The following is a 13,296-nucleotide window of genomic DNA, read 5'->3' as shown; positions in this document are numbered from 1 at the left end:
ATATACATATAGGTCATAAAACAACACATTTAGTAAGCACTCCAAGCATTTTGATTATTATTATTAGATGTGTGAGCTTGCACAAGAAACCTGACCTCTCTCTGTTTCCTTATCTATAAAATGAAATAATAAAAATCGTACTTACTTTTTAGGGTCATAATTAGTATTCAGTTAGTTAATTCATATACAGTATGTAGTAAATGGCCTACAACATAATAAGCACTCAATGATGCTATTATGTGATCTTTTCCCTTTTCTTATCTATAGAAATGCAGATATGAAGCTGGGCTGAAGGCTGAACATAATGTATGCCACAGGTTTGCCAACTTTCAAGTTGGCAGAAACTTGGAGAAAAGTTGGAGAAAATTATTGATTCCTTAATATAGTCTGTTTAACATAATTCATGTTTCAGATTACTAAGGAAATCTATTTCTATAATAATACATTGGTAAATTAACAGAAAATATAAAATTTCCATAATCTCACTATGCAATGATATGTATTTTTTAAAATATTTTAAATATTTCTTTTCATTCCAGTCCCTTCTTTACCATATACAAACTATGAGCAGGGTAAAAGAAAATCATGAATTGGCCCTTGAATTTCCTTTTAAAGGAAAACTGCTTCGTTTAGCAAAATCACTTAATAATATCACTTGGGTGGAAAGTGAGACTGTCAAGAACATTAGAATTGTCAAGGACACAGAAAGGAAGCTAAAGCACTCAGCAATAGGACTGAATAGTAAATCTGAAAAACAGACCAGGCAAAGTGAAGGGAAAGGCAGAAGCGAGGCTGAGAAACATAGTAAAAGAGATGAGGGTCTTTAAGGCATAAGAAGGTGTGATAGTACAGTTTTCATCATTTGTGACATAAACAGTATATATATTCTCCAAAATGAGCTACTCAGCTCAGGTCTACATTTCCTGTTCTCTTGCAGCCAGCTGTGTCCACACAAAAAGGGTCTAACCAGTGAGATGGGAGAGGAATGGTGGATGCTACTTCCCAGCTGGATGATAAGACCTCCAACACACCATGGAAAAGTCTGTGTATCCACCCAGGACCCTGGGCTTTGACCCAGATGGAATAGATCAATTAAACTTTGCGCTGTTTCCCTTAAAGAGGAGCCTGGTATGTCCTGCACCAGCAAAAAGCAAGTTGTACATGTGACACACACTTTAAATGGGCCAGACTCTCTAGGTGTCTCCTTAATTATAGAACTAGGGGATAGAGAGAACAAGAAACAAGTGAGTTCTTCCCAGAGAGTAGAACCAGAGCCTGCTCTAAAAGTCACTCTGCCACTAAGGCAAGGAGCCTTCACAATTGGTCCTGTGAGAATTAATCAGTGCTGTGGAGCATTGTTGGCTGCTGTTTACATTTCTTTTCCAAACAAGGATTTTATTGCAGTTGTCCTTGACCTAGTCTACCATTTCAATGTGCATCTTTAGGAGGAGATACAAACATGTGTTCTTTGTTTTATGAGTGTTGGGGAAGGCATCCTCTTGTACACAGTCTTTCCTCCCCCTGTCTGTTGCATAGGAACTGGCCTTGGGCCTGGAACACTTCCTACCAAGAGATAAAGAGCCCACACGGTCTGTGCAGGCTTATCGCGCTGTGTGAGACTATCTTTTCGTGTTTCAGACTCAATAAGTACTCTTTTGTCTCTGCTTCAAGCATGTGTGTCAAATGGCACCTGGCCAACCTCATTGTTATATCTGTCCTCCATGAGAAGGGAACAGAGTTCCTCCATTGTGGCACAAGAGGAGTCAACATGGGCCAACTGCTCTGTGTCACTGCTGGGAGAGACCCTCTGGTACACTGCTGAACCTAATCTTGCTCTGTCCCCCTTCTATGTAAGTAAAGCATTGTTTCATTTAGTGCTGTCTTCCTTGGCCACATTGAAACAAAGATGTAATGGGCAGAAGTGTTTGGACTTTCTACTCCTGGTGGTTGGCACAGTGATGATCTTCTATCTTCCACGTACTTGGAGTCTCTCCCTGGGATTGGTCACTGGTACATGAGCTCCAGAGTAAGTCATCAGGTCATGAGAAGCCACATCCAAACTTGTTGGAGGAAGATACATATCAGCTTGAGATCCTAGCTGTTCACCCAGAGAGTCTTTTGAGATGTCTCATCTGAGGAGGTGTGAGCATGTTCACTACGTTGAAAAACAGTTGTGCATTAACATTTAGGCATCTAGGAGGTTCATCAGTGACAGAATGCCAACTGTTCCCTCACTGCATCCATATCCGTGTTCCCTGTCTTCTTTTTTTTTTAATTTTTTTTTATTTATTTATGATAGTCATACAGAGAGAGAGAGAGAGAGGCAGAGACAGAGGCAGAGGGAGAAGCAGGCTCCATGCACCGGGAGCCCGACGTGGGATTCGATCCCTGGTCTCCAGGATCGCGCCCTGGGCCAAAGGCAGGCGCCAAACCGCTGCGCCACCCAGGGATCCCCTGTTCCCTGTCTTCTATAGAAAAAGCTGTAACTGGATTCAGGTAAGCCAGCTAAAGCTACATTTTGCAACCTCCCTTGCAGCAAGATATGGTCATGGGATATGAGCAGCATTGATAGGTGCCAGTTCCAGAGGATTTTTCCAAAACAGTTGGGCATGCACTTCCCTGTCTTTTTATGTTCTCTTTCCAAAATGCCTGGAAGATGATGAAAACTGAAAGTGCTGACTGGATTTCAGCTTTACATCTCTAGACAAGTGCTTTTCTAACTATCTGTGGTGAAGAAAAATTTCTCATAGACTAATTCTTTTGAAAAATCTTATAAAATTCAATCTCTAGAAAACATGAAATGAATAGAAAACAAAGACAGGCCCCCCAAATTTTATTATTAGATTCCATAATAATAAAATTATATTTCAAAAAATATAGTAATAACAAATAACAGAAAAATTATAAATACTTGGCACATTAAAGTTAACAAAACACATGCAAGACTTCTTCATTAGAAAAAATGGAATATTGGGCAGCTTGGGTGGCTCAGCAATTTAGCACCACCTTTAGCCCTGAGCATGATCCTGGAGACCCAGGATCGTGTCCCACGTCAGGTTCCCAGCATGAAGCCTGGAGAGGTTCTCCCTCTGCCTGTGTCTCTGCCTCTCTCTCTCTCTCTCTCATAAATAAATAAATAAAATTTTAAAAAAGTTTTAAAAATGGAATATTGCTCTGAGATACTAAAGAAGACCTAAATGGAGCAATATGGCATGTTCATGAATTGGAAAAGTCAGTACTCTTATTTCTCCCCAGATTGATTTACAGAGTCAGTACCATCCTGATCTCCATTCCTGTAGGCATTTGGATTGTTATTGACAAGTTAATTCTAAAATTTATAATGAAAATTTCTACAGACCTAGAAGAGCTAAAGCCATTTCTAAAAAGAAGAAATAAAAAGAAGAAAGTTGGATAAACCTGCGATTTCCCCAAATGTGGGAAACTCGACTGCATAATTTGTGGTAGTGGGGGACTGCGTTCGCGCTTTCCCCTGGAAAAAAAAAAAAAAATAAAAAAATAAAAAAAAAAATAAAAATAAAAATAAAAAGAAGAAAGTTGGATAAAACTATCTGATTTCTGGGAGTCTGAGTAGCTCAGATCGTTGAGTGTCTGCCTTGGGCTCACATCATGATCCCAAGGTCCTGGGATTGAGCCCAGCATCCATCCGGCTCCTTCCTCAGTAGGGAGTCTGCTTCTCCCTCTCCTTCTGCCCTTCCTCCTACTTGTCCTCTCTTGCATGCTCATTCTCTCAAATGAATAAACAAAATCTTTTTTTTTTTTTAAAGAAAGCCTCTGATTTTATGTTTTACTATAGAGCTATAATAATTAAGACAAAAATTCAAAAATATTTAAGGTTTTGGTAAAAGAATAGACATAAAGATCACTGAAACAGTACAGTAACTTCAGAAATAGATACACTTATATTTGGTAAATTCATTTTCCCCAAACATGTCAAGCAAGTCAATGGGTAAAGAAAAGTCTTTTCAATAAATGTTGCTAGAACTACTGGATATCTGTATTTTTAAAAATTGACCATTAATTCCATTTCACACTATTACAAAAATTAGAAGTGTATCATAAAGCTAAATAAAAAAATAAAAATCACAAAAGCTTGTAGAAGAGAACAGAGGTGAAAATCTTAGATAAGGCTTAAAAACATAAACTATAAAAAAAATAAAATCAAAAATGTTTTTTTTTACAATGGACATCATTAAGACAATAGAAAAACAAACTGCAGAAGGGGAGAAAACATTTACAATTCATACTCAACAAAAAACTTGTATCAAAATAGATAAAGAACTATTAAAAGGTGCAAACTTCCAGTTGCAAAATAAAAATATCATGGAGGTGAAAAGTATAGTGTAGAGAAGAGTCAATAATAGTGTAATAATTTTATATGGTATAGATGGTAATTACATTTATCGTAGTGAGCATAAGGTATAGAATTGTCAATCACTGTCATACACCTGAAACTAATACTAATATAACATTCAACATCAAGTACAATAAAAAAAACTCCTACAACTCAGTAATAAAAAGACAACCTTATTTTTTAGAAATGGTTTGAACAGATATCCAAATGGCTGATAAATACGTGAAAATATGCTCAACGTAACCAGTCATCAGAGAAATGCAAACTAAAACCACAATAAAGTACACCTGTATACTCATCAGAATGGTTAAAAATTAGAAAGATTAATAATACCAAGTATTGGCAATGATGTATAGCAACTGGAATTCTAGCACACTGCTGATAAGAATGTAAAATGTTACAACTTTGGTAAATATATACCTATGTACAACTCAGCTGTAGGAGTATGAAGATAGATAGCTATAGACAAGACTTAAACGTATTTACAAAAGCAGCTGGTAAGGTGGAGTGGGCCATGGGCTATAGTTTGCTGCTATGGTCTAGACTATCTTTTTGTGTACTTGGAAGTACCCAAAGAATGAAGAAAACATATCTCACTGACCTAATCTAGGATAATCTGAGCATAAAATAATGATTAAGTAATAGAATAATACATTGAGTAAGATAAGAATCACGAGTTAGGCACACATTTATAGAAAGTAAAACTCTCATTTGTAATAGGAAGTCAATAAATACATATACAAGAGGGCAACCCTGGGTGGCTCAATGGTTTAGTGCTGTCTTCAGCCCAGGGTGTGATCCTGGAGACCTGGAATCAAGTCCCACATCCGGCTCCCTGCATGGGGCCTGCTTCTCCCTCTGCCTGTGTCTCTGCCTCTCTCTCTCTCTGTGTCTCTCATAATAAATAAATAAATAAATAAATAAATAAATAAATAAATAAATATTAAAAATCTTTAAAAAAATACATGTAGTAGAAATCCTGGAATTAGAAAATCAACATGCAGCAGCCATGGCAGTAATAGCTGATTAAAGCAAAGAATCCCTAACAGACACTAAAACCAGTGGGGTAAATTTTGATGAAGAACAGGACATTTACACAAAATACTAAGTACAAAATATATATTAACTTTACAATAGAGAAATGTGGCAGACAGGATTTTAGCGGTGTGAAAAATGTGTGTCCCCAATATAATGTGCTAAGAAGAACACAGAATTACTTTGGTGACATTCATGAAAATATATAATCTGAATGTACTCATGAGGAAATATCAGACAAGCCAAAATTGAGGAACATTCTACAAGGTAAGTTGCCTTCACTTTTCAAAAGTGTCAAGGTCAGAAAAGCCAAATGAAGACTAAAGAATAGTTCCAGATTCAATAAAACAACCAAATGCAACATGTGATCATGGATAGGATCCTAAATCTGTAGGGGGCATTTTGGGGACATTCAGTGAAATGTGAATGGGACCTGGGGGTTAGAAGTGACCATTGTCTCAATGTTAATTTCCTGACTTTGATGGCTGTTTTGTTACGCAGGAGTCTCTCCTTGCTTTTAGGAAATATTATAGGTATAAATAGGTAATGGCTTCATACCTGTAATTTGTTCTCTAAGGACTCAGAAAAAAAAAAGATTATTAATGTATTGTTTTACTTAATATAGTTGAGTAACTATCCCAAAATCTAGTGGCATAGAATGACTATGCCATAGAGGCATATTATGCTCATGGATTCTGTGCGTCAGGAATTCAGACAGCACACAGCATAGGAGGCTTGTCTCTGCCCCATGATGTCTGTGACCTCAGCTGGAAGATTTGAGGGCTGGGGGCTAAATCATCACTCCCTTGTCTGGTGGTTGATGTTGGCTGTCAGCCAAGCTGATGCTGATGCCGTTGACTAGAAAATCTCTATGTGGCCTAACAGTATGTCCTGGGCTTTCTCACAAAATGACAGTTGACTTCTAGGGTATCTCAAGAGAGATAATCAGGCCAAAGGTATATCCTTATTATGACCTAATCTGAGAAGTCACATAACCTCACTTATGCTGTACTCCATTGTTTATAGCAGTCACACACCCATGTAGGTCAAGAACAGAGGCTATAGACAGTACTTCTTGATGAGGAGTGGCAAAGTTCTAGAAGAGCAATAGGGAACGGTGGCATATTACTCTGGCCCTTTCAGAAAGTATCATCTATCATGTCTGTACACTGAGAAAAAAAAGAGAGAATGGTAAGACAACTGTGGTAGAATGTCAACCACTGGGCAATCTAGGTGAATACAGGAATGCTTTGTATTCGTCTTATAATGTTTTTGAAGTTATTGCTGTTTTAAAGCTAGAAAATAAATGATGAGAATGTATTTCATTAAGCTAATAATGCTCAACTATGAATTTTAAACAGACTTGGTTGAAAAATGAAACAAGTATTAATATTAATTAAAATAATCATATAATTATTAATTACTAAAATTTCAAGAATGTTTTAAATCATTACATTATCTCAAAATAAAATTTAAATATCATATGTTGTAATAGAGTCCTACTGCCCATGACTTTCACTACACACCATGGATTTTCAACCTCCATAATGCAATATACTCTTTTTGGGCAGGCAATCATGCACTTGAAGGTCACGACAAGGTCAAATCATCATAAAAGTTTCTAAATGCTCACACTCAGTTTCAGGACCTATTTCTTAGTGGACCACAAACACATAGTATGTGGGCTACACATGAAGCAGCAACACTCTAAACTGTATTTCTGGTGTTTTGTTGAAATAGTTCAGCCTGTATCCCAATATTACCATTTTCTGAACACTTTATACTTCCTTGTCCAGTTTGAAATGTCATTTCATCATAAACCAAGTTTTCATATAATTGGCCCTTTTCTAGGTCCTATATTTTATTCCATTGGTCTTCACTACTACCACTTTGTTTTAATTATTATAACCTTAAAAGATGTTTTACTCAGTATTCTTTGTTATAAACTTTTTGTAAATTCTCTATCCCATTATTCTCTCAGAGGACCTTTAAGATACCATTTCAGGGACCTGTGTGGCTCAGATAGTTGAGTGTCTGCCTCCAGCCTAGGTCATGATCCCAGAGAGTCCGAGTTGGGCTCTCTGCTCAGCGAGGAGTCTGCTTCTCCCTCTGCCCCTCCTCCCTGCTTGTTCTCTCTTACTTTCATTCTCTCTCAATAAAATAAAATTCTCTCTAAACAAATAAAATCTTTTTTTAAAAATTTAAAAATAAAATACCACTTCAAATTAGGAAAGAATCACACTTGTTTATTTACTGGAATGCAACAAATAATTGATTTAGACAAAAATATTATCAAATGGTCCCTTCCAGGAACAGAATATATCTTTTTATTTATACACCTTTGTATATTTGTATATTTTATTCAGAAGAGTTTCATATTTTTCGGGGTGCCTGAGTGTCTCATGGGGTGCCTGGGTGGCTCAATTAAGCATCCAACTATTGGTTTTGGCTTAGGTCATGATCTTGGCGTCCTGCTATCAAGCCCCTTGTGGGGCTCTCTGATCAGTGGGGAGTCTGAGGATTCTCTCTCTCCCTCTCCTTCTGGCCCTCCCCACCACCCATGTGCTCTCTCTCTCTCTCTCTGTCTCAAATAAATAAATCATTTAAAAAAAAGAAAAATTTCATAATTTTATTTTCATAGGTCTATTCATTTCTTATTAGAGTTATTTTTGGATATTCAAGAAGGTGCTATCAGATACTGGCAGCATAAATGAATATATCTTCATCGAGGTCCTGCTCAAGCCTAAATTGTGGACAGTGGTACAAATCAGACTGTTAGATGCAGGGTCTCTCAGCAGAAGTAGAGCATGTTACAGTCCAACATGTGGGCAGGATATACTCATCCTAGGGAAGAGAGGGAAGTGTGTAAAGTTTGGGTTTGTGATGATAACTCAATCATCCGAAGGAAAAGAGCACATGACTTTGTCTAAAACCTAAAGAAAGAGAATGTAGTGAATAAAATTGGAAACTCTGTTTATACACCAGATTTCTGGGAGAAGCTGATTCTACAGTTTGTATACATAAGTAAGAAAGCCAGAGCCAGAACACTTTGGGGGAGGGGGAAACAAAGCAATGAATAAAAAATAGCTCTGCTAAATATTACAGCATATTTGTAAAACACAAACATTAAATTATTTTGGTATTAAGACATAAATAAATAGATAAATAGAACTGAATAAAAAGTCCAGACATTAACCAAAATATATGTGGAAATGTATTCTCCCTCTGCCCCTTCCCACCTCCCACCCCCACCTCCTTCTCCTACTCACAGTCTCTCTCTCAAAAAAAAAAAAAAAAAAAATTATTCACTGCAACATTGTAACAGTAAAAAATTGAAAATAGCTCAAGTATGTATCAATAGAGCAAGGTAAATAAATTATAGTAATCCATAATGGAATATCATGTGCCATTTTTCACAAGATAGTTTTTTTTTATACTGCTTCAGAAAATCTCTGCTATATTAAGTGAAAAAAAAAGCAAAGTGTATGTATTAGTTCACTAGGTCTATCGTATCAAACTGTCAAAAACTACGTGGTTTAAAACAACAGAAATGCATTGTCTTATATAGTTCTAAAGGCTGGAAGTCCAAAATCAAAGTGTTGGCAAGGCCACGTTCTCTCTAAAGCCTATAAAGAAGGGTCCTTTCTTGCCTCTTTCAGCTTCTATTCTTGGCTGCCAAATCTGAGCCTTTCTTGGGTTGCAGGTGCATTACCCCAGTCTTTGCCTCTGTCATCACACAGAATTATCCCTGTATGTCTGTCCAAATTTCCCTTTCCATATAAGGACACCAATCATATTGGATTAAGGTCCACCCTAATGACCTCATCTTAACTTAGTTACATCTACAAACACCCCATTTCCAAATAAGGCCATATTCATAAGCACTGGAGTTTAGGACTTTAACATGTATTTTGGAGAGACACAATTTAGTGTATAATTGTCCAGAATAATACATAGTATGCTGCATTTTGAGTAAGAAAAGGAGATAAAAATACATTGCTAGTATTTGTTAAGAAATTCTAGAAGAATTTAAGTTATATATAATAATAATATCAGAAACTAATATAAGGGGGGATCCCTGGGTGGCTCAGCAGTTCAGCGCCTGCCTTTGGCCCAGGGTGTGATCCTGGAGTCCCGAGATAGAGTCCCACATCAGCTCCTAGCATGGAGCCTGCTTCTCCCTCTGCCTGTGTCTCTGCCTCTCTCTCTCTCTCTCTTTCTTTCTCTGTCTATCATGAATAAATAAATAAAATCTTTTTTTAAAAAAAGAAACTAATATAAGTTTTTATACTGGAAAGAGGGAGTAGAGCATATGCAGGCAAGAAGGAAGCAAGATTGTATGTTTTCTTATATTATTATTATATGTTATTTGTTATAACATGAACCCTTTACCTTTATTTCCAAAAAATAAAAAAGTAATTCAAAAAATCACTATGAGGGGCACCTGGGTGGCTCAGTTGGTTGAGTGTCCTACTCTTGATTTCAGCTTGGGTCATGATCCTGGGATGGTGAGATTGAGCCCAGCATTGGTCTCTGCACCCAGCAGAGAGTCTGTTTGAGATTCTCACTCTCCCTCTCCCTCTCCCCCAAACCCCCCTGCTCTCTTTCTCTAGCTCTCTAAAATAAAAATATATCTTTAAAAAAATCACTACGATATACTGAGACGCAACTGTACTTTGGGTCCAAGGTAACAGGGGATGGCATAGCGTGACTTTAGGAGTGTCAACCACCATGCCCAAGCACACTCCTCGGTGGCATGTGGCCAAAACAGTGCCAATAGAATAGACACCAGCAGCAGCACTCTGAATTCCAAGCTGAAAGGCTCATCATAGTTCTGAGGGGCCCTGGCAGCTTTGGGACCCATGAGTCAGTAGCAAGAGAGTCTAAAGTAGGTAGCAATTCAATATTTTTAAAAGATGACACCTGGGAGGTACCTTTATGTGACTTTTTACATTGCAGAGACCTCACTAATTGGTCAGGGCTGAGATGATCTGTTTGTGAATATGCATGAGATACTCCCTAAAAACTGCCAAAAATAATTTTAAAGGATTTTGAAGGGGAAATAGGGTCTACAGCATAGAAATAATGTTTGTTTCTACTGTTTATATGATCCTTGGAGTTCAGTCCTACTACTTACAAGCTGTGTCACCTTGAGCAAGTTGCTTGACCTCTCCGTGTCTCAATTTCATCACCTACAAAACAAAGATCCCTTCCAATTTCTTTTTTTGTACTCTTCCTAAAGATGAGTATATTTGCCCACTTCACATCAGGTGTGGCATGCCAGCTGGCCAATAGAATGAAAGAGGAAGTGATGGACAACATTTCTGAGCAGAAATTTTCAGAACTGTTACATGGCTCAGCCACTTCTTTTCCCTCTGTGATGAGGCCAAAACAGAGGTGGCTCCTTGACCTTGACATTAAAGTGAGGAAGAGCTGCTGAGCTACAGCTGACCCACAACCACCAAGAAATATGAGTGAGGGGATCCCTGGGTGGCGCAGCGGTTTAGCGCCTGCCTTTGGCCCAGGGCGCGATCTTGGAGACCCGGGATCGAATCCCACATCGGGCTCCCGGTGCATGGAGCCTGCTTCTCCCTCTGCCTGTGTCTCTGCCTCTCTCTCTCTCTCTGTGTGACTATCATAAATAAATAAAAAAATTTAAAAAAAAAAAAAAAAAAAAAAAGAAATATGAGTGAGAAATGAACCCTTGCTGTTGAAAGCACTGAAATTTGGGTTTCCTTGTTACCACAGCACTGCCTAGCCAATACTGTTTGATAGAGAGCACTTTCTCCCTCTTAGGGTTGTTGTGGGATTTAAATGAGTCAATATGTAGAGCATTTCTATTTCTATAATCACAGCTGGCACATAGTTATCACTACTTGTGATATTACTTGTGACTGTTCTGATGGTTAACATTAACATTAGGCTTGTGTGGTGATAAACGTATGGATCAATGAAAAAAATGAATAAATCTTAATAAAATGCTAAATTTTGCATTCAATACATGCACACTTTACCTACACTATCTCACCTAAAATTTTACATCAATTATATGAGGTTGGTCTTAATGAGCTCAGTTTTACTATGAGAACACTGAGAAGTTTGAGAAGTTAAACCTAAAATTACATAATAACAAGTAATAGAGCAGGTATTCAAACTAGCTATAGCTGTCTCCTTCTACTTTATTACATAGCTCCTCTCTGACCTGGAAAAATGTTGAGGAACTCAGAAAGTGTTCAACTTTGTGCCACCCTTAGAATGCAGTTGCTCTGATCCAGCAAGCCCAAGTGACTTGGAATGGTATTCCTCCCCCAAATCACTGTGAGATTGCCTTCTTTTCTCTCCTTCATTTTCAGCCCACTCTCTCCCACCTCACCTCTCCTTATCTCAGCAAGTCCAAAGCTGAATTTTCAGAAATTGAATTGGTAGAAAATGGACCAAGTAGACTAAACAGCAGAGCCCATGGCCATGACCTCCCTGCTCCCCCCACCTCTGCCATCCTATCCAACCAAACTGATCTCAACTGATGCATCCCCAACTCCTGACGCTTGTCCCTACTAGTCCCCCACAGACCTACTTTTCCAAGAATGTCTGTCCTTGGGGAAATGAGAACTGTGACAACATACCAAATCATGCAAGCTCCATTTTCTTCTCAGATGTGGATGGATCCTGTGACTCCTAACTGCTCATCAACTCAAATCCTCACAGTTTTTTCTCCACTCAGTGGTCAGAGCGACACTTACAGACGAGGACCAATTCATATTGCTTCCTGACTTCAAAGTTCCAGTGGCTGCTTTCACACATGGAATAAATCTAATGTATTTATCATGGCATATGTAAACTGGCCACTGGATGCCCCTCAACCTGATTTTTCCTTCTCTCACCCTTTTGTTTTCAACCTATTAGGCACACTGTTTCCCTTGCTGTGCATGAATGAGAAGGATCGCATGAATAATTAGTGACTGAGGAGAATAGGTTGCTTAGGAAACAAAGGAGAAATATTTAAAATCTAATTAGCATCCTGATGGACATCCAAAAGGCTAATGCATCCATAAAACAAGAACAGGTCCCTATGAAACAAGAATAGAGAGGGCACACAAGAAAAGAACAAAGATTTCTCACAAATTAAAGACATAAATATCAAAATAAAACATTTATAATAGGCTAAATAAAAACATAAATTCCAAATTAGAGTCCTGAAAGCTAATATTAGAAAAACTGTAGAGCAATTAAAGCAAAAGTACTAAGATATGAAACCTATAAGATGAATCCAGATGGTCCAACTCCCATATGGCAGACATTCCAGAATAGAGAAAAGAAATTGAATGGAGGAAATAATCAAAGAAATAATAGAAGACAAATGCCCTGAGTTGGGGAAAACTGAAGAGATATGGGTCTTCCAGTTTGGAAGGAGCACTAACGGAACGTTTGGATGGCTCAGTGGTTAAGCACCTCCCTTCAGCTCAGGGTGTGATCCTGGAGTCCTGAGATTGAGTCCTACATCAGGCTCCCTGCATGGAGCCTGCTTCTCCATCTGCCTGTGTCTTTGCCTCTCTCTGTGTGTTTCTCATGAATAAATAAACAAGATCTTAAAAAAAAAAAAATGGAGCACGAAGCATGACCTCAGGGCCCTGAGATTGGGCCCTGCCTCAGGCTCCATATTGGGCATGGCACCCACTTAAAATCCTCTCTCTTCCTCTCCCTCTGCCTCTTGCCATCCCAAAAATTAAAAAAAAAATAAAAATAAAAGAAGGACCAAGAATTAAGCAAGATGAAAGAAGGGGAAAGATCTAAACCTAGACACATCCCAGTAAAATTAAAGTACTTAAAGAAAAAAAAAGGAAAGAAAATTCCCAAAACTTCCCAAAGATAAAAAAAACCTCCTATGAAGA

The 13,296-nt window shown here is 38.0% G+C and overlaps 1 pseudogene; it reads left to right on the top strand.

The window, feature by feature from the left end:
• Positions 1-3,350: 3,350 nt before the first annotated feature.
• LOC125753682 (U1 spliceosomal RNA) lies at positions 3,351-3,493 on the top strand (annotated as a pseudogene).
• Positions 3,494-13,296: the final 9,803 nt, after the last annotated feature.

The sequence above is a fragment of the Canis lupus genome, chromosome 25, assembly GCF_003254725.2.
Source record: "Canis lupus dingo isolate Sandy chromosome 25, ASM325472v2, whole genome shotgun sequence".
In the NCBI taxonomy this organism is placed as follows: Eukaryota; Metazoa; Chordata; class Mammalia; order Carnivora; family Canidae; genus Canis; species Canis lupus.
This window is presented reverse-complemented; position numbering and strand designations above follow the sequence as displayed.